This window comes from Pyrgilauda ruficollis, unplaced genomic scaffold (genome assembly GCF_017590135.1).
Source record: "Pyrgilauda ruficollis isolate IOZ18807 unplaced genomic scaffold, ASM1759013v1 scaffold1, whole genome shotgun sequence".
Classification (NCBI taxonomy): Eukaryota; Metazoa; Chordata; class Aves; order Passeriformes; family Passeridae; genus Pyrgilauda; species Pyrgilauda ruficollis.
This window is the reverse complement of record NW_024508100.1, coordinates 21,488,746-21,508,043: the sequence shown is the minus strand read 5'-3', so window position 1 is coordinate 21,508,043 and position 19,298 is coordinate 21,488,746. Positions and strand designations below refer to the sequence as shown.

Here is a 19,298-nt window from a genome sequence, read left to right as displayed (position 1 = left end):
AAACCACTCCCTCTTCTAGGTAAGTGTCCTGGTTTCAGCTGAGATGTAATTCATTTTGTTCTCAGTAGCTGCTACAGGGCTGTGTTTTGAATTCTGTACAAGAACAATCTTGATGACACACTGGTATTTTGTTGCTTAGTAATGCACACTCCAGTTCTAGGACTTTCCAGTTTCCCATGCTTTGCCAGTGAGCAGGTGGACAAGGGGCTGTGATGGAGTATGTTCAGAACAGCTGACCCAAACTGGCCAAAGGGATATTCTACACCAAAAAATGTTATGCTCAGTATGTTAACTGTTAAGGAAGAAACAATATGCCCTGTTTAATCATGGGTCCTGCTGTAGGAAAGCATCACAGGTGGAAGAAAACTGTGAAATACATTATGACAAGATGTGGAAACTGCTGAAGGACAAGGTAAGTCAGTTTGCAGAGGTGATATCCATCCAGCTGGGTTGACACATCACTGAACAAGAAAAATGGCCAATACTTCACCTCTGGACTGATTCATGGATGGTGGCAGATGCCCTGTGGGGGTGGTGGCAGCAATGAGAGCAGCATAACTGGCAGCGCAGGGGTAAAGCCATCTGGGCTACTCTCTTGTAGCCCGGATGGACAACTTGATTGTGAACCTGCATCACGTAGATAGATGCTCCTGTACCCAAGGGTCAGATCACTGAAGAACAGGAGAATAACCAACTGATGGATCAGGTTCTGAAGACTGAATTGGCTCAGGTGGATTTGCACTGGAATCACAAGAGTGAATGGTTTCTAGCTCAGTGGGTCCATGACACCCTGGGCCGTCAAGAGGAGATTTAACATATATATGGGTTAATGACCAATGGCTGCACTTAATCAAGGCCACTGTCACACAGATTATCGATGATTGTGAAACATGCACTGCAATTAAGAAAGCCAAGTGATTAAAGTCTCTCTGGTAAGGAGGGTGATGGCTGAAATATAAATATGGGGAGGCCTGGCAGATTGGCTAAATCACACTCCCACAAACCCACCAAGGCAAGAACCATGTGCTTACAATGGTGGAAGAAGCCACTGAATGGCTGGAAATATATCCCGTGTCCCATGCTACTGCTTGGAATACTCTCCTGGGCCTTGAAAGGCAAGCCTTAAGGAGACTGGATACCACAGAGAGAATTGTCAGGCACTGGGACTCACTTCTGAAACATTCTGGACACTTGGGCCAAAGAGTGGGGCACTGAGTGGGTATATCACATTCCCTACCATGAGCCAGCCTTTAGGAAGACTGAAGAATACAATGGACTGTTAAACACTACGCTGAGAGCTGTGGGTGGTGGGACCTTCAAACACTGGGATACACATTTAGCAAAGGCCACCTCCTTAGTCAACACTAGGGCATCTGCCAATCAGGCTGGCCCTGCTCAAACAAGACTGTTGTGTACTGTAGAAGGGGATAGAATTCCTGCAGTGCACATTAAAAATATGCTGAGGAAAACAGTCTGGGTTATTTTTGCCTTAGACAAAGGCAAACCTGTCCATGGGATTGCTTCTGTTCAAGGACCTGTGTGCACTTGATGGGTAATGCAGGAGGCTAGAGCACTCAATAGGTGCCTCAGGGGGGATTTGATTCTGAGCAATAATGATCAATTAATTAAAATGTATGATATTATTTGCTGTATAATGTGGCATATTATAATTTCCACGGTGGATTTATGCCCATCACCATATTAGGTGCCTGTATCCATCACTCCAGATTTGAGGCTAAGAACCTGACTTCCTTTTGATCATCATGTTAATAAAGAATGAACTTTAATAAAACTGGGTAAGTGCAGCAGTGACAAAATCAGAACTGGCTTTAACATGCAGCAGTCCAAAATGCCACACCACAGACTGTTACAGTGGAAAGCGCTCCAGGTCACGAGCCAAATGAACTCAACAGACTTTTATAGACCTTGCCAACAGACTGAGGGAGTGATAGTTGCATATGCATCTATCACAAGACAGGGTAGTTAATGGTGCACTGGAAAGTGTGGGGCCTAGCAAGATGTAAATTATATGGAATAAGGGGTGGATACTGTCCTGGTTTTGGCTGGGATGGAGTTCATTTTCTTCTTGGCAACAGGTACAGGGCTGTATTTTGGATTCTGTATGAGAGTCATGTTGATAACATGCTGATATTTTGGTTGCTACTGACTCTAAGTCAAGAACTTCCCAGTTTCCCATTTCTGCTAGTGAGCAGGTGCACAAGAAGCCAGAGGGAAGATGTCCAGGAGATCTGACCTGAACTAGCCAAAGGGGTATTCCATAGCACAGAATGTCACACTCAGTATGCAAACACCAGGAGCTGCCTGGGGAGAAGATGGCTGGGAGCTGCTGGTCACTGCTCAGGGATAGGCTGGGCATCAGTTATCAAGGGGTGAGAAATTGTACCATGCATCAGTTGTTTCTTCTGGGGTTTATTCCTCTCTCCCTTTCTCGCTGCTTTTTGTATTATTACAATATTTTGTTTCAATTATTAAACTGTTCTTAACTCAGAAACTTTACCAGAGATGGGAGGAGGTGAAGTAGGGTCTGTGTGGTATTTAGTTGCCAGCTGGGGTTAAGCCATGACAGTAAAACAAAGAAACCTTGATAGCAGATTTATGGACTTTGGCTAACAGCAAGTACTTCAGAACATCCTTTTTTGGCCACTCTGATCTTGATGACATTATTAATATGGAGACAATTCTATGAGAGATTAATTGCTCTTTAACAGTTGAGTAAGGTGGGCCAGATGTACTGTGGGATATATTACACTGAACCTTTGCTCTGTGAAAGAAGGAGTTTAGTTATTCAGCACTTTCCTGAAAAAAAAAAAAAATTAGATGAAAGATGGGACTATTTCCTTCCTCTTCATCCCAGTCATCCTGTGTCACCAGATGAGAAAGCTCACACTGTACTAGTTCTAAGAACAAAAGCAACAGTTCTTTTCCCTAGTGCTGACAACCTGATACCACTCACAAGCATTGCCAATTTAAATTAGGAACACAGAAAACGTACAAGAATTTTAGGCATTCAAAATGAATTGGCAGGATTCTTGAAAAGAGCCTCTGGTACCCTAAATTTGTATGCAGCTGTAGGAGCTGCTAAACCAGAGCAGTTGATCAGGAACAAAAATGTGGGCCAGCCATATTTCACTCAATTAGAAGTTCATTAAGATTTTGGTCCTCCATCTAGGTGTTCTAACAGCAAATGCACACAGGTGTTATTTTTTAAATAGAATCATAATTTGAATATCACCAAGCCAACAGGATAATTACCTGAAAGGTCACAAGCATCCTTAAAAATAGCACAAATTGACCTATTTTCTAGTAACAAAAGGCCTTGGAGGTATGATTTATAACACTTTACATTCAGTTATTTTTGTCTCTTGGTGTTTCAATATCAGCTGAAAATTATCTTAAATGTTACAGTATGGTGGTGGTGAGTTCCCTGCCCTTGCACTGGAACAAGAAGGGAAAGTCAGCAGAGTTCTTTGTGTTTATTTACTAAATGTTGTATATGAAGAAAAGAGTAAGTTACAGGGTAGGCTAGTGTGAACACCAGTGGTGAAGGATTATATCTGAATGATTTTGAAACCTCTTCAAAAATTATTCTGAGAACAAAATGTACCTGTATGCTTGTTCCCAGCATACTGAGAGATTAGATGAGTACAAAACTCTGCACCAGCTGCCTGTTTCAACAAGGAATCACCAGGTTCTGGCCTAAGCCTGCAGTCATTCTACAATGAGATTACTATTACTAGCAACTATTCAGGAAATATCTCAGCTGTCAGGTTTTTTGAGTTACAAAATAAAGGCAAAGAGGAGAAAGTCAATAGTTTTTTTTTCTCCAATCCAATCTTACCAACTCCACATTACCTCAGTGTTGATTATTAACTTAGTTGTTTTAACATTGGATCTGGACCCTACACAGGCTCATGCAAACCTTAATGCAACCCTTGTTCCCTTGCTTCATGTAAGCTTGAGATTTTTAAAACTGAATAAAAATTAAACCTAGATGATGACAAAAATTTATTTCATAATAATTTAGAGTAATGGCGGGGGGAGGGATGTCCATTTTTTTGATGGTACAATGCAGTGGTTTTGCTTTTCATTAGTATGATCCAGCATTTTGTCACTCGTTTTGTTTCAGGTTTTCATTCCTTCAGGCCAACCCATGATTTAAGCATTGAAATTGACCAAGGTAAAGTCTCTACCTTCTACAAAATATCCTAGATTTTATACGCTAACATTTCCCTCACGAGACAAAAAGCCATTCTGTTACAATTCACTCGGTTTCAAAAGTCAATACGTAAGACTTCATTAGAATTTTACCTTTTCTGGGGTTTTGGAAATCTTCTTTCAAGTTGCTGTGAGTGAAGGTAGACCTGCTGTATACTATCACCTGGGGAAGAAGAATCTCTGCTGCTGTGTGCAGCAAACCTAGAAATTACAATGCCCTGAAAACAACGGGGCACAAGCACATCTTTAAACAAAACCACGCTTTTGTCCTCAGGTAGCCAAGGTAGCTGGCTGTGGCACAGAAGGTACAGCGAGGTAATGGATAATGCCAGAAGGAATTCATTTTCTCAATGCAGTAAAATCAGTTATTTATAGAATTATAATTATAAGGAGACATATTTGCTCCTATTGTTTCGCACATAATTCCAGCTATGAAAGAGTTGGAAGTATGAAAGAGTTGCAGAAGATCAAAATTATCTTTGTGATAAAATAATTAATACTATACTTCCTGCACTGCTGCTGAATGCCCACCACTATAGAGAGCCAAGACCCTTATGATATATCCAGATCCCATGGCACAAACTCCTCCATAAAATCAGGTTTAAGCAGATTAATTGGTATACTGCAAGAAGGCTGCAGTTTTATGGTATTCCCTACAGCTTTGTTTGCCATGTTCCTCTCTGCTACCACAACAAAGGCTGATTCTATATAAATTACAGTGGAGGTTTTTTCCCACTGCATTGATCACATCCCTGTGTAGACTTGCAGCTCCATGGAGAGAACAGGGAAAGAGCTCCTGAGTGAGGAAACTGTACCCTTCTCCTGTTCTGCAAATGTCTGAGAGGATAATGTCACAGGTATACCATTATAGTGAGGCCCCATCCCTTTCCATTACGTTCCCTCCCCACTCCCTAACTCCCCTCTGAAGACATAAAATCCCACAGAAGCAGGGCCTGCTGAGACCTACATTCGTGATGAGTCCTCTACCTTTGTTCAGACTCATCCTGAATAGCCACCCATTCTGAGTGCAGATCCTTTCCATACTCTTGTTTGCACAAACAGACCTGCTCCACAGAGCTTGGAATCAAAAGCAGAAGGCAAATGGGGTAACCCACCCCACCAGCACTGGGTTCAGCAGAGCAGTAGCTGAACAAGGAGCCAGGAGTGTCTGATCTCAAATGCCTTTGTTTCTAGTTAGATCACAGAAACCACACAGAAACCACACAGCCAATACAAACAATTTTTTTTTTATTTAACTTAAAGGTAGTTTTGCTGAATTTGCATACTTTTGTAACAAGCAGGGGTGACATTACACTTGAGTTTTTTCAGTTAAATTACAACAATTACCTAAATGAATAACTCATTTTCTGGACAAGCTGCCTTCAAACACATGGGGCGAGAGGGAACTAGGGCAAATTATACCACATTGAACTTTTACAGCAACATTACTGTGTTTTTATGTAATATACTTAATCATATAGCTTGTGCTTAAGACATCATTCCAGTAGATTGTGATGGTGAACAAAGAGTATTTCAGATTCCTAAACAACAAATCTACAGACACTAATAACCAAAGACTTGTATTGAATATCCCACCCCTTGCTAATATTATAGACCAGAAATGTGAGAGGTGTGTAAAATATTTCTGGTTTTGCTACATAAGCTATCAAACAAGAAAAAAAACTAATTTATCTTCAATGCACACTAGACCTACTCAGTTTCACAAAATGTCTTCATTTTGTTCTGTGTTTTGTTCTGGTTTTGCCAAATTTATATCAGCTCTAGATGAGCTTAGAACCAACTAATTCTTATTTTAACTTAGATTATCTAAGTCACTTTACATCAACACTTTATGGGTGGAACAGACCATTAGACGCATGTTGTCACAAAAAATATTTAACATCTCTTTAGCAGGCACTTTGATTCTTTTTTCCCTTCAGTTAATGTTTTTAAGGGACTGAAAAAATATAATTCCCACACTAAGAGATACTCAGCTAATAGTGTTTATTGAAGTATTCTAAACCAGAGCAACCAAACTGAACTCTCGAGTTTCCTGAACAGCATACAAAACACAAACCACTGAATATTTGCTTTCTCTTTTATTTTTCTTAATTTTTTTTTTTTAATTAAGCATTCACACGACCATATCTCCACCTGTCTTCAGTCCAAGTCTAAAAATCTTAAATTTGTGGTGGGTTTCCAGTTTCAAAGTAAAGTTGGAATTAAACACTGCTGTATAGATGATGGCTATAACTTCTCTTTCACTCATCTCATGGTGTTTCCTCAAGCTATCCTATTCTAAATAGTTTTGTTTAATAATTGTAACTCTATGTTCTATCTAGCTTTTAATTACAATTAATTACATATTGTTTAAGTAGGATTTTCTTTTACCCTGTGATGCCCCCATCATGACACTGAGGTAAGCACACTACACTCTGAGACTGCCCTTGTGTTCTAGATTAGGTCTTCCATACCATTCTCTATATTAATCTATTTTTTCCCTAGAAATCCTGTTTTCTGTGGATGCTTTGATTTACAGGTTGGCACTGTAGCGTGTTAAAGACTATGGGTATGAGCTGTCAATAATAACTCTACCTCGAGAACTGTATTTTAGGAAACTAAATTCAATCAAGCAGTAAAGTATTACACAGAACTAGCTCAGGTTCTTAACAAATGGCATTGTGAGTAATAAAATTTTCCTAAATCAAGCTTCTGCCTTTTAAAATAGTTCATATTAACAAGACCATTTATATTTTCTAACATATTTGATGATACCTAGGGCATGAACTAACACTTCTAGAAAGACAGTCTGCAACCACATCTGTGTGTTCTGTATTTCCTTCAGTGATGACAGGGCAATAAATTGCTTTTTCCTGTTGGCTTCATGATATAAGTATGGAATTACATTACAAGAGTTTCTGTGTGGGTAATCCAAATTACCTGGCTGAAGAAAACACACCCTGCCACTTGAAGAGATTAAGGAATACCAAAGATTTTTATTTTAGTTACCAGCAGTGGGTTTTTCAAACTATTCAGTGCAGGCCAAATTTTGTTCTATTGATATCAACAGTAAAACTTTTCAGAAAGACTAGAAATAATCCAGTTCTGAATACTTCTGAAAAACCCTATCCTAAAATCTTTATTTTAAATTACTTCAAACATGCAATTTATGAAATCTACCACAAGAAATTCTGCCAGCGTGGATCTGAAAGGCAGCTGGGGGTATGAGAAAACAGATGATCCATATGATATTCTTATTTGCAGCTTTGCAATCTGACAACTGAAAATAATTTACTTGGAAGGAAAAACAATTTCTCTCCACCCCCTTTTCAATACATGAAATATTCGGTTCTCATATATTTTTCCACAAGAAAATGGCAACAGCATTTTGTACTACTGAATTTTATGTGAGACCCTCTCAAGCAGTCCAACTTGTTCTCAAATCTCAAGACAATAGACATATATATAAACTATCAAACAATCCAACTGAATTAAATTACAGTCTGTAACTACTTTAATGAATCTGATTACAAATTGCAAGGCATTTTTTCTTTCTGTGCTCACACAAACATACAGGACATTAAATAACCTTCTTAAGGTAGACTCACTAATAATACAATTACTCTGAACAAAAACAAAAACCAGTGTAATGGAAATAATTTACAATTGAAGTGCAGAAGTCATAATGGAAGGATGGATCAACTACATGGAAGAATAAAGATTGTAATTCTTAAAGTGAAACACAAAGTTAATAAAGAGAAAGTTAAAAAGAGAAACTGTGTGAGTCAAGCTAGAAACTTATGACACCTACTGAACAGTATCGAAGATGAGTTCAGGTTAACAGCATGGAAATTAGTAAGAAATGGTATAAATAACTCAACTTTGTATAATCCCAGACGTGGGCACCTGGCAGCACAGCACTGAGCAGGAATGGTGAGGTGAGCTGCTGACAGAAGAAAAAGGCAAGACTGAGGACAGAACCTCAAATCTTAGACATTAGGTTATGAAAACCTCAGACAGATAACTATGGCTTGTAGAGATGAGGGGTGGCCTGGCTCTGCTGAGGTAAACAAGCAGGATTTAATTGAATATTGGTGAAATTGACTGAAGTTCTGCTCTACATTTGTGTTAGTTCTCTTACAGGTCCTAGTGACCTCCAACTAAATGTGCATACCTTATTTTTTTTGAAGATTTCAAGCTAGATTCTAGCAGCTTTTTCAAAGTATAATTGATAAATTTAAAGTCAGAGAGAGTTGAGGGAGCAGCTCTTCCATCATGCTACAGTTTACATGGAATGACATCTTCATTTAATAAGAAAACAATTTTCTTAGAAACCCCACACCATTAAACAATGGTGGTCCCCCATCTATATTTTCTTCCCCATAAATCAGGTCCTGTCCAAGGGTCACATGAGAGCTGTTACTAACTTCATAACAACTGCTGGTTCTGCTTACAGTTCCTGAGGTGCCAGCAGCACAATAATTGAGTGCTGTGAAGTAGTTTGAGATACATGGTACCTTCAGGAGGGCATATAATATATTCACCATTTTTTTCACCATTTAATTTCATACCTAAACTCTATATCCAAATATGGAGAGAGAGCTCTCATTTGATAACTGAATCTGCATTTAGCTGTCAATAATTCTAGTCAAAAAGGAAGATCATCAGCCCCTCTCTAACAGCATAAATACACACATTCAAATTCTCGAGGCTTTGTGATGAATTCTTGGCATGCTTTCTTTTCCCTAGCAATTTCCAAAGAAAATGAGCAAGAAGTTCAAGAAAAGAGTTTATAAAATTGTGGGCTACCCAGTATTTAGTGCATAACCTTAATTACAGAAGTATGTGGAAAAAAAGTCATGGTATGTCAGGGCATACCAGCAACTCTAAAAAGCTTGTGGCACACTTGACCTGAAATCAGTACCTTCAGACTGGGTATGTGGAAGAGAGCACATTATTTCTGGAAACAAGCTGAATCCTTATACTTGGCTGTTATTTTCTTTTTTATTTCTTCTAGTCAGTTTACCAGTAAAGCATGTTGTGTGTATGTTATGTTTACACTTCAGAGGAACAAAATCCTGAAGTGATGAGCCTAATAGGATCCATTACTAAAATCCTGAGAACATTACAGCTGGAAATCTTTTGGAGTAGCTTGCTAAGATTTTTTTTTCTGCAGAGCTATCGATTTTCTTTCATTTTTCAAACTGGGAGTCTTCACTTAGAAGTAGAAAGTCTGAAAAGCATGCTGAATCATAGGCCATGTACCATTTCTGCTTTAGTGCACAATATGCCACTGAGAAAGAAATAAAATGACCTCACTTGCTACCGTGTTAAATAAATTAGAGATCTGCATGACCTATTGTCTCCAAACCAAGGCAGTGCTAAAAGCAGGAACTCCCAGCCTTTCTTCTTCCCCGATTTTATGCACACTGCTGTTTCTAGACCTCTGCCTATTTCCAGTTACTCCTGCTTGTACATTTAATAAAGTATATTTGTTGAAATACATTTATTAGAATGTGTGGTCAATTAAATTACTTTGTGTCTTACAACAAACACATACAGTACAATCAGAAGATGGCAAGTCATTGTCGACAGCTTCTATACTTTTTTAAATGGAAAAAGTATGAGTATTCTTAGTTTTACAGTGTTCATTATTTATGCAGTGAGTCAAAGAATGTAGAATTTTATCATCAAAGCATAGGAGGAAATCTCTGAGCTTTACATCAAAATCCACTGAACAGAAAAAAGTCCTCTCTGCAGCAACAAATGTCAGGCCACCTTTACAGAGGTAAGCAAAAGTATTGATGTGTGGAAAAATTCAATGAGACTTGCATCTGAAACCCAAAGTAGAATGTTTTAAGAAAATGTGGTTTATATAGATCTGAGATGTAACAAGCATAAACAGGATTTTCACATGTCATAAACTCTAGTGTGGTAAGAAATGTCTGCCTGCATTGATCGGAACCAGAATGCACGGGATGCACGCACATTGTTTCTTTGATTCAAGTGCCTTCAGCCAGCATTCTCACCCTCTTTGCATGAACTGAAGGATCTTGGATACAGCTGTAACATTATGAGAAAGCACGAAGAAAAGTAAGGAAGGTGCAGTCTACTAACCATCAATTCAGAAGAATAGCTAGGACAGCAAGTAGCCATTGTTACTTGAGTATTACCTGCAAGCTTCCCACTGAATATCAGTTAGGCTGATTGGTTAATGTAAGGCCACACAGAGTCCTAAAGCTTATTCTAGGATTAATTAATACCTGCATCCAAACTTCAGGTTATTAAAAACAATGCACAACAAGCCCCTGAGACCACAAATCTGTTACTAAGCAGAAGTCACACAAGCTCTGATATTGACAAGCTCCTCAGAACTTGCAGAGTACAAGACTTTCAAGGTGGTCTACCAACAAAACAAAACAAAAAAAACCAAAACAAAACAAAAGCATTTTTATGCCTTGTCAGACCCTTGCACAGAACATAACACAATATTGCTTCGTGTAGCCCTGTGTATAGAAAACTGTCCAAGGCTAAGCACATTATTCCATAATTATATTCTTCAGGGTTTTTTTTTTTTCCCATTCCTTTGATCATTGTGTCTCATCAATTGTAACTACTTACTGAAAGGAAGTGAAATAGGAAATATCATGCTTTTCAATTGTCTACAAGAATAGCAATCAACACATAGGTATGTAAATATTCCCCCTTTTGTTTGACAGTCTTCAGTATTAATGAAAAGATTAACCTTCTTGCAGATTTAGTCAAAGAAAACCCAAAGCAACATTCCTACATTTGCTATCAATAGCCAGAATAAAAAGAAATGTACAGATTAAAAACTATATCTTTCCTTCTTCTTTATTTCCCCCAAATCCCTCATATAATCCCTGTTGCACAAAGCATACATATAAAAATGTATAAAATGACCAAGTATGGTTTAATGTCATTTAGCCTATAGCAAGGCTGCAAGCCAACTTGGTAACCCTTGACTATTCTCAGGCAAACCTATTTTTCTTACATTAGTCTTCACTTTCCAATGAGTAACAAAAGGGAGAATTGCAATGTTATCACTCCATTTAGAGCACAGCATTCATCAAACCAACCAGGTTTCTTGGTGAACTGCACAGCCCCAAGCACGCAGTCCCTCAAGGTGCTGGTCGGGGTGAATGAGCTCATTTACACCAATGAAGTTGCTGGATTTAGACCCACTTCATACACCTGGATTAGTACTCATCCCTTTGTATTGCTTCACTACTTCAATGTGATATATCATAAATGTAGTCAGGTGAGTGATGCCTCAACTGACATTTATATTCCCAAAAGCCTGTAGATGGAATAGGAGCAAGCCAAAGTTAATTGAAAAGAGATTTCTTATAAATACTTATGAGAAGTCACAGAACAAAGTACTCTCAAGTGACTTATCATTCCAACGAGCGGTTCTTCAAAACGAGCTTCCATCATAGAGCAATGGTCCCAGCTTAATGACAACAAATAGCTAAATGTGAAAAGATATAAGGCTTATAAGTATGTGAAATTATTTGATACTTTAGTTGAAAATATAATCTCTGCTTTGATTTTGCATTAACCAGATCAGTTTTTAAGGAATAATGCCTTAAGTTTGCCTAGTTATTTGAAGAATAAGATTGTTGAAACTTTAAGTGTTCACCATGGGGTCTCAAGTAGACTTTATTTCATTCTTGATCTCTCTCTAGATGTACTAAACCCACTAAACTCATTCCATTTATGCTGTGTGAAATCAGAATAGTAGATCACGTCTAGAATAGACTCTATTTTCATTAGCCTTTCTAACCCGATGTCTCATAAAAAGAGAACAGCAAAGGCTGGACCTTACATGCAGCATTGTCACTTATTGGCATGTGGGTATTTCATCAAAAGCAGCAGCAAATTATGACTTCATTAACAGATGAAGTTCTATTCTTCTATTGAGAAGCTTTTATACCATAGTGCCAAAATACTGTGTGCCACTAATGTGAAAAAATTATCTTCCGCATCAGACATACTGACACAAAAAAAAACTTTAGTTGTCAGTAATAGAGAGGTAGATCCTAGAACACTTCTACATTATTCCTGAAACTTAAGACGCACCTCTTTTTAAGAAAGGGGGAAAAAAAAGGTGGAAAGTAGACAGCAATAAAACTACAAAAAAAAAAAAAACCAAAAACTTCAGAACCCAGCTGCAGAACCCAATAGATCTTGATCCTGGTAAGATGCTCATGGATAGAGCAGCATATGGAATTTAATGCAATTTATTGCATGACGACAGCAATAAAACTACAAAAAAAAAACCCCAAAAACTTAAGAACCCGGCTACAGAACCCAATAGATCTCGATCCTGGTAAGATGCTCATGGATAGAGCAGCATATGGAATTTAATGCCATTTATTGCATGACCAATTAATCTGGAAAGGAAAACTCCAACCCTAATTCTAAGATAGCTTCTGATTCCTTCAGAAATTCTGGAAGTGTAGACAGCTCACTGAAAACACCATGCCAAATTATCAAATGTATCAAAAGCTTACTGGTTAAGGAAAACAGGAGTAAACACTCAGAAATCAGTCTACACTGAATATCATCAATTAATATTGAACCTGAGAGAGGCTAATTAGAAATCTTGCACAGGGCAGACATAAAACCACAATCCCATAACACAAGACTGAATAGACTGAAAACTAATGCTTAAGCATGGCTACAGAAGACAAAGGTCTTTAGAACTGACAGGACTTATAAGAAATGATATATTGTTCCTTGCAAGAGGAAATGGACACTTGTCAAGTTTAATATTGTGAAGAGAAAGTACTTCCGTATACCCTTCAAATTTAGTTTTGTCTCTTATTAAACAAGCAGAATTAGTTGAGCCTCGGCCACAAGCAGATCACTACTCATCCCTTTTAGTGTATGTTTAAGCAAAGGTAAAAAGTAACATTTCCTGTCTAGATGGGGGTTCAATATGAGCACATGTGTAAACATATACATTTGCACCTAAAGCCACACCAACTCACTCTCCTAAGTAGGCAGTGGTGAGCATCTGAGAGCCACTTCTACTTTATATCCTTGGTTGTGCATTCTAGGGAAGCACTGGCAGTAACAGGACGCACAAAATTACTTTAAGGCCTACCATTAAAAGAAATGTTTTCAGTATTATGACAAAAGCTACTGAAAAGCTTCTGCAAGCTTTCAATTGCTCAACAGTAATCTTGGTTTTTAATGACCTTCTCACCAATAGGGCTTTACATGGAATATTGCAATATTTTCCTTGTCAATTCAAAACAGGCAAGGAATGGGATTCTTGGTAACTTGTTATTTACATTTTGAGACAATCCTTTTGTAGAGAACATGCAAACACATAATGAAACGAACTACTTAGGAGTTAGCTGATTGATCTCAGTGCTTTTGCATTACAAAATACTTCAAAATACTCAAGACACCAAAAATAAAAGATTAAGAGGGCCTTTTCAATGGATTTGTAAATTTAAGATTAAGTTAATCAAATCTGAACATGGCAAGAGAATGTTTCTGTGTGACAGCACAAGTGTTTACATCCATGAAACCAAGTGTTCATGCAGAAAATACCTTAACAAGAAACCTTCAAAAGACAAACTTTTGGTAGCATACTCATAATTTATTTCAATTAATCCACAGTCAAATTACAGCAGTTTTTGTTAGGAAACCTGTTTTAACAAATGGTGAGATGTCTGTTTCAACATAATCATTGAAAATCTATCATTTAAGCCATTGCTTGTCTCAATTCTACTTCCAAGACAATACTCAAGAGGTGACAAATCATCCACCCAGGAAATTAAACCGATGTTTAATGTCAGTTCCTGGCACACGTTGTCTCATCCCTGTAAAAGAAGTACTATTTAAATTGCAGTCAGCATTATGCACACACAAAACAGGCAACTGCTCGAAGGCTGAGCTACATGAGCCTTCTACATGACACTAACCTTAGGCCAGGGCCATTTCTCAAAAGAAATTACTTTGTACAGGATGGGATTTGCTTTTCCCATACCATTAGTATGAATTCCATTCCAAAGGACCAGCTACATTGGAATAAGCAGACCCAGAACTATCATTGGCTTTCCTCTGATTTTTTGCTATTTGTTTTTGGTTAGATCTATATAAAGTTCTACCAGTTACGACACAAGATTTTCACCAGTCAAAGCTATTTTGCTTTCTTTTCCATCAAGGAGTAAATTAAACTCCTTCAGGAATAGAAGGCAATGCAGCCACTATTATCTGATAATCCTATTCACAATTACATCCCTGGAGATCAAACAATTTACAATAAACTCTTCAGTTGAGACATTAATCACATAGGTTCACAAAGCACAATGATTTGAGAAACCTGTGATATTAAGATTCATAAGAGGACAGTTCCAAATCTTTTTACAAACTATTAATAAGCTGATTGGCAGCTTCCTGAAGTTGAGCAGTTATACAAATGTGTTCCTCCTAAGCATGATCCAAAGAAGAGTTTCAACCTCACCTCTGGGTTTGCGAGAGAACTTTTATACCCCTCTGTGTTGGCCACTTAAGACACTGCCAGACTTAAGAGGGCAAAGCATAAAAGGGGAGTAGATTTTAATATACTGTAGTGGTTTCTTATCAACTAAGATGATCTGAACTTACTATTTGCTCAAGAGATTCTACAACTTGTTTGAAACTTCTAAATTTTTAAAGAGCAATATTAAAAACCATTGGCAATTGTCATTAGATGAGAGCACTTACCTTCCAGTAGAAGGCATTATTAATTCCTAAGAAGTCCTGAGAACTGCTTCACATTTAGGTGTGACTACCCATGTCTAAAACATTTCAAGCATGAGGTTGCTATGTGAGGCCTCTAAACAACACACAAAAAAAAAAAAAAAAGTAAAATTATGATTAATACTGTTGAACTGAAGTTAAAACTCTAAAATAAAGTTTATTCTACACAGTTGCTACTATGTTGTTAAACATTTAAAAATTAATTTTCCATGGAGTGGCAAAAGTCATTTACAAAAAGTTCATTATAAAATCAAAACCTAGAGCAAATGGTAATTACTGGTTCAATCTGTTGATAAGGCATGTTTATTAGCCCAGTTAAGCTACATAGAACGTATTTTTAACATTTTTTAAAATATACTTTTAATCATAAGCAATGGAAAGTTTATTAAGCCTAAATTCCTTTCAGTGCTGACACTACCGAGGTAAACTATAAACATGTAGATTTGACTGAATCTTTGCCAGATTCAGTCATTGCTACCTTGTGTCTACTCACAGATATATACATAAATAGTGTACTTGTTACAAATTATACAGCATTCAACCAAGAGACATCAGTGGACACTGTTACAGCTGGAATGGAAGACTGCAGGGAAAGCCCAAGACAGAGTTTTTTTTTGTTTGTTTGAACAATTATTAAACCCATTTAAGCCCAAGTCTAAACATCACAGATTATAATTGCAATTTTCTTGATGTGGCCTATAAAAAATCTAAATTAACGCAGTGATTCAGATTTAACGTTTGTGCAGCTCAATAGCTGCGATTCAAAATACAGAAGAGTGCAAATGTAGAGAGTTATTTTGGCTCAGAGACACAGGGCAGCACCCCATATATCTGTTTAGTCTTTTAGTCTCAAGACTCAAAGCCCTCCACTTCTGAAGCCCGAAGCCTTTTCTTACCAGCCGCAGGCTGCAGGAGGAGCGCTCAGCTCGGTGCCCCTCACCCACAGGCGTCCGAAGGCCTGAGCGCAGATCGCCAGCGCTGCTCCCCGCCCAGGCCTGCCGCGCCCGGCCTGCTGCCCGTCGGGGGCATTTGAAGGGCTCGCCGGTTCCTCGGGACACACTGCGGAGGGAGAAAGGCATCAGCCGGGCAGCAAGGGGACCGCGAGGGGGGAATGGAGGGACGGACCGTTTGTGCCTCACGACAGGATGCAGGGCGGAGGGAAGGGCTCCGCACTGGGTTTTAGTGAGGGAAAGCTGCTCTATCCCCCTGTGTTGACTCCCCGGAGCACCGCCAAGCTCCGAGAGGGCAAGATGTGAAGGGAAAGCCGCACAGGTTCCACCCCCCAGGCCCAGAGCCCGTCCGTGCGGAGCGCGGGCGGTTTCCCTGAGAGCGGCCGCAGCCAGCTTACCGCGCCCCAGCCGGCCGACAAAAAGGAAGAACGGCCCCTCACCGGCGCTTAAATACCGCCCAGAAAAAAGCTCCCGCGAGACCCACGCGGCTCCGGCCGCCGCTGCCTATTGGCGAGGACAGCGCGCGTGACCTCGCGCGGGCGGGGTGGGGCGCGGCGGGGTGGCCGAGGCGGAGGGCGCGGGCGCTGCTGCGGAGCCTCGCCATGGCCGCGCCTGAGGGACCGGCCCGGTTGCTCAGCTGTGCTTCCTGCGGCGGCACCCGTGGGTCAGATCAAGGCTGTCGCGGGGACGTGCTCGTCCATTCCTGCCCAGGCCGAGTTCTGGGTGCCCGGAGATGTTTAACACCGGGAAACAAAAGTGTTTTCGGTGCGAAGTGGCAGCTGTGTAGCGGGCTTGAGGCACTAAGTACCGCTGATCTCTGTCTAAACTCCTGTCTAAGCCCTGCTTAGGAGGCTTAGGAGCTGTCTGTGGGGATGGTGGGGTAAAGCCGCGGGGCTCGCTAATGCCCTGGCCCATGGCGCGGTGGGGCCAGGCCTGTCCTGCGGGGCAGCGCCAGCACGGGCACAGCGCTGCTGCTCTGCTGCCCCAGGTAAAACGGGCTGCTGCCCGGGGGTGCTGCTAAGAGGTTTTGGAGTGAGTACGAGCAGATTAGCATAAACAGGGAATTGGTAGTATGTACAGAGCCTTTGTATATTGCCCAGCAAAGCTGGTGGGTAGGAATCACAATGTGTCATACTGAGGTGGAAGGGACCCGTCAGGATCTTCGAGTCCAACCCCTGGCCCTGCACAGGACACCCCAAGAATCACACCCTGTGCCTGAAAGCATTGCCCAAACTGAATTGACTGGAAATCCCTGCTTCTCAAATAGGTGTGTATGTTGTGTTAATTCATACCTTCCTGTCTCAGTGAGAAACAATATTTCCTGGCTCATGCCGAATTACTACCTGCACAGCACCTGTAAAGTGTGTGGAAAGAAAATGACGAGCTGGCCCGCTATCCCTAATCTGAACCCTGCATTTAAATGACTCTCAGCAGAGCTAAAGCAATCTGATGCAGCCAGAAACAGTCACATAGTTGCAATCAAAGGATGATTCTAGAAATTGTTTCCTACTGCTTCTAGTTACCTCTTCTGTCTTATTCTTTATACTCAAAACATTGTTGCAGATTAACCCTGTGACAGTTTATTGTCTGTACATCAAGGTCTACAACCTGTCTTAGGACTCCAAGTAAATCAGTCTCTGTAGATAAATTTGTGAGGCATGTAATTTTAAGTTATTTCAAGTGGGCTCCTTTGCAATCACTATTTTCTACAATCAGACACCTAAGTGAGATCAGTCCTTTTCCATAATGTAGTCAAAAAAATGAAGTGGCATTCAACCTTTAAATTTTTAGCACTTATGCCAGTGGGATTTATGTCAAGTTTGGTTTCTTCTTTTCCAGTACAGAATGTAAACTGGCACTTCTGTTACACAAAAAACCAGCAATCCACAGCAAACCAGTGATCAGTATCCATCCTGGTTGAACATTTTAATCATTCACACAATCCTACACCTTTTTCTTGCCCTTCACAAGCTTTCTTCTGTTTTCCCATACAATGTTTGTATTGTTTGCCTTCTCTCTGGCTCCATGAAACTTTTGTGTCTGATAGTGGCACTACTTCAAGAAAAGAAATGCAGCGTCTACCTGACCTGCCTGTCCTTTTCCGAACCTTCTCTATAGAATAAAATAACTGTCCTTTAATAAATTACTGCAAGGATCAGATGTGGATTTGAGCCTCTTTACTTGCAGGTTAGTTCTCCCATTTCCTGTTAAAATGCTATAACCACTAAGTTGCTGCCTACAAGGCTACAGGCAGATCTGCTGTTTCCATGTCTGTGGGATGTAACTTTTATCTGAATTAACTTCTCAGCTGGGCACTGAGTCTGCCTACAACCTGGGTACTTTGGGGACTTGAGGGAAAGACCACAATATTGGTGGATCTGGGTACAGGCTAATTTTAAGATTACCCTGGATCATTCACTAACTGGAAGAAATACAGGCCTGGTCATGAGCAGAATTTGTAGGAAATCCAGTTATCATGGGGGCATTTTGAAATTTATTTAATGGCAGCAGGGTGTCTTGGTTATTTTGTGTTGAGATTTTTAAGGAGTAGGATGAGCTGAACTAACTTCTTCAAATCTTGAGGAGTGGTGCTCTAATTAGCCAAGTCTCTCTTTGTCACATGCATGAATTAAATCCCAAAATCACTGCTTTGATGCTTCTCACAGAAGAAAGACTCTTGAAAACAACTTGTTTAACAACATCAGGAGTTTGCCACAATGTGTAACTGTAATAAAGGTTTCGCTTCAATTTTACTGTCTTCCTCCACACTGAGTTAGGAAAATCAATGAAGTAAAACCTCATTGTGACCATCAGTCTTTGCAGGTGAATTACCTGCAAAGTAGTATAAGTATTGAGTAGCATTAAATAATTGTCAGGTTTGGAATCTTAGAATGTAATAGCCTTTTATTTATATTTATACATATATATGTGTGCGTGTGTGTGCATTTGTGAGTGTGTGTGTGTAATTTGGTTAAAACTTTGAGATGTAATGTAATAAAAGTGCAATTTAATTAATTTATATGCAATTTAATAAAATGTAAAGGCTATTTTAAATTCATGCTGAAAATAGACTAAATGTCACTTACAGCTTATCTGTCCTTTGGGGTTTTTTTGTCCTCAGAATGCTTGTGAGTTAAAATTGGAGCCTGTAAAATAGAATAAAACTAATAAATAAAATCTTTGGAGAAGAAGAAGGCAAGCCAAAATCATTATTTCCTTTTCAGAGGCAGAAATACCAATATATTTCTGTTAAAAACATCCGTTTTCTGGTATTTTGGTTTTTTTTTTTTTTTTTTTTTTTTTTTTTTTTTTTTTTTTTTTTTTTTTTTG

At 39.4% G+C, this 19,298-nt stretch overlaps 1 long non-coding RNA gene and 1 other non-coding gene across 2 annotated transcripts; both read right to left on the bottom strand.

Moving 5' to 3' along the window:
- Positions 1-13,852: 13,852 nt before the first annotated feature.
- On the bottom strand, positions 13,853-16,399 carry LOC121349229. Its single transcript, XR_005954481.1, has 4 exons — positions 16,367-16,399; positions 15,915-16,077; positions 14,983-15,094; positions 13,853-14,096 (listed from the first exon to the last, which is right to left on the bottom strand). It is a non-coding gene; the product is annotated as an uncharacterized LOC121349229 (long non-coding RNA).
- Positions 14,696-14,814, bottom strand: LOC121349353. Its single transcript, XR_005954509.1, has one exon. It is a non-coding gene; the product is annotated as a small nucleolar RNA SNORA26 (small nucleolar RNA).
- Positions 16,400-19,298: the final 2,899 nt, after the last annotated feature.